The following is a 2,992-nucleotide window of genomic DNA, read 5'->3' on the forward strand; positions in this document are numbered from 1 at the left end:
CATTCCTCAAATCCTTGGCTCAAATCACCACTGATGTTCTCTTTCCTTAATTGTATCAACCCATCAATATGCCGATAACTAGAAACCTCACAAGTAGACAACCATGCAATCTAATCGTAGGCGGTGGGGCTCTCCCACTTAAGCTTCAAGCTACAATTTCATAACCCTGGAACCTACCAAGATTTCGTCTTCTTCATTGATATGATCTCGCTCAATCGACCCGCCAAATTCCTCAAAATCTTCCTGTTAACCATTTCATGAACGCTCTGAATCACTAACCACATTTACATATTCGACCTCTTACCAGATAGCCAGTAAAATTCTTCGTAGAGGCTTCATCAACACCACGCAACCGCTAACCTGCTCACAGGAGATATCCCACCTATGGAAATTCCATGCCTACCTCTTTCAAGGACGCTGCACCGAGTACAATTACTACGAAATCAATAAATCACCCTGAGGTCGTGCTCATTTACCAGATGTACAAGTCCGTTCACTCCCCATTGACATCAACTAAAGGTGCGACGATACATTCTAATCCAAAAGTCATGTTGCATCCCTCTTTATATTAAGCAACTCCCTCCTGTCAAACCCAATCTTCCTCAATATAGAAGCCAATATTCCAAATTAAGCTTGTAGACCTAGTCACTGTCCCCCATGAATCCCCCAAATCACTCTAAACTTTCTTCAAGGCGTGCAGTTATCCTACCACAGAACCCATATGCTACTCTGCCACTCTCCCACTTTGGTCAAACCCTCTCTTTTAAGCAAATATTCGACTTCTGTTTCCTTACACTTGGCCTTCTAGAAGTTTAACCACCGCAAGAAACTTCCCACATGTCCTTTCTCATCCTTTGCTGCCCAGTTTCCTTAATTAAAACTTCATCTCCGTAGCACCCGAACCAACAGATCACCGCCAAATCTAAACCTCTCCGAAGATCATCTTCCTTGAGCCATCAACATTAGGATTACCGATTCGATTCTGAACCACAACACACTACGACATCTGACAGCCGCTTCCCCAGCACCATTCACAATACTCTGCCCCAAAGGAGATTTGAAGAAGGCCATAACACTAGCAAACTTAACACATTCAATCAAGGACGACAACATCACATCTCGGATGAAGATTCCACCACACTTGAAAATACCATGTCTCGTTACTCCATCAATCCAACCTGAACATTCTTAGTCTGATTGCCTTTCCCTCCGCTGGAAATAAAACACTGAACCTCTGAATCACGCATTGAGAAAAACCTCATTTCAATTCATTCATTGCCCTATACGTAGACAAGTATCCTACCATTACTTTAATATTGTGCGATAACAACTCATGAACATCACATCAATTGGTGCATAGCCCCAAAACCATCAGAAATACAGCTATTGAGCTGAGATGACAGAACATCCTTCCACAAGGCAATGACATTAGCCCAATCGAATACGCAGGGAGAAACATCCTGCTCTACATCAGTAGTGCCATTAAAATTCCTCGATTCTAAATTTATAACAAGCGCTTCACGTCGCATAAGATTGAATAGGAAGGAAATGAAGGCATAAGCCTCAAAGGAATCAAATCGCACGATGAGGAATCAAGAAAGGAAGTGCTCCTATCAGCCCAGTAGCCTCTCGAAAATAAGTACAGACATCTCGTACCGAATTGCAAGACTCTACTAGACTTGCTCATGACTTGTGATACCTAAGTGAACCTAGTGCTCTGATACCATATTGTCACGACCCAAAATCCATTAAAGGTCGTGATGGCGCCGAACACCGCTGTCAGGCAAGCCAAAAATAAATACTTAATTAGGTTCTCATTTTAATATTTTTGAAATCATATTTCCTTCAATTGAATAGTAAAAGATGAAATTTATAGAATAAATAATAATATTTTTAATAATTTCAATACATGACAACCTAAATCACCACAAAACCTGGTGTCACAAGTACATGAGCCTCAACTAGGAATGTAAAATAAAATACAACATCTGTCCGGAATACAAATTCGGACAGGAGAAATATAAATACTCTGAAGGAGACTCTGCTGGCTGCGAACTCGTAACGTGGAATGTAGCTCACCTAAGTCCCTGTAATAACCGCGCCTTTGTGCCCACAAGGCCACTAGACATATATACACCTACACAAAAATGTGTAGCAAGTGTAGTATGAGTACGTAAATCAACGCGTACCCAGTAAGTATCCCATCTAACCTCGAAGAAGTAGTGACGAGGGATAGACTTCGACACTTACTATGTGCTATAAATAAAACATCAATGATATAATTAGGCATGGATTACGTAGAACGATTGTAAACACAATATTATGAAATAAGTAAACAATTCTTTTGTTCATAAGAAATTTTCAAATTTATTTTCGTCATTTAACATTTTTGTATCCCAGGCCAATGAAAGCAATATCAATTATAATCAATTCCAAAAAAAATATATCATGCTGAGGTCGTACGGCCCGATCCAACATAATATTTAAATTATGCACTGCCGAGGGTCGAATGGCACGAACTATAGATGCATCTATCTGTTACCGAGGCGTTCGGCCCGCTCCACAAAAGAGAAAACACATTAAACAACCAATTCAAGGTTTATTAAGGACAAATATTCCAAGAAATTTCAAATTCCCATTTAACGGTCAAGTAAATGAAGTTTAACCTTTTACAATTCCTTTATCGAGTTTCTAAATATTTTAAACAATTAATTTAACAAGTAGGGCACAACATCACAAGTACAACATGATATGAGTCCTAGACTACCCGGACATAAGCATAATAGTAGCTACGCTCAGACTCTCGTTACCTCGTGCGCACATAGCCCCCACAAATAGAAGTACATAATGATTTGATTTACCTATGGGATTAATTCCCTCTTACAAGGTTAGAAAGGAGACTTACCTCGCTCTGAAATTCCATAACCGGCTCTCAAGCCCTTCCAACAACTCAAACTGATGCCCAACGCTCCAAAACTAGTCAATAAATGTG

Source organism: Nicotiana tomentosiformis, chromosome 11 (assembly GCF_000390325.3).
Source record: "Nicotiana tomentosiformis chromosome 11, ASM39032v3, whole genome shotgun sequence".
Lineage (NCBI taxonomy): Eukaryota > Viridiplantae > Streptophyta > Magnoliopsida > Solanales > Solanaceae > Nicotiana > Nicotiana tomentosiformis.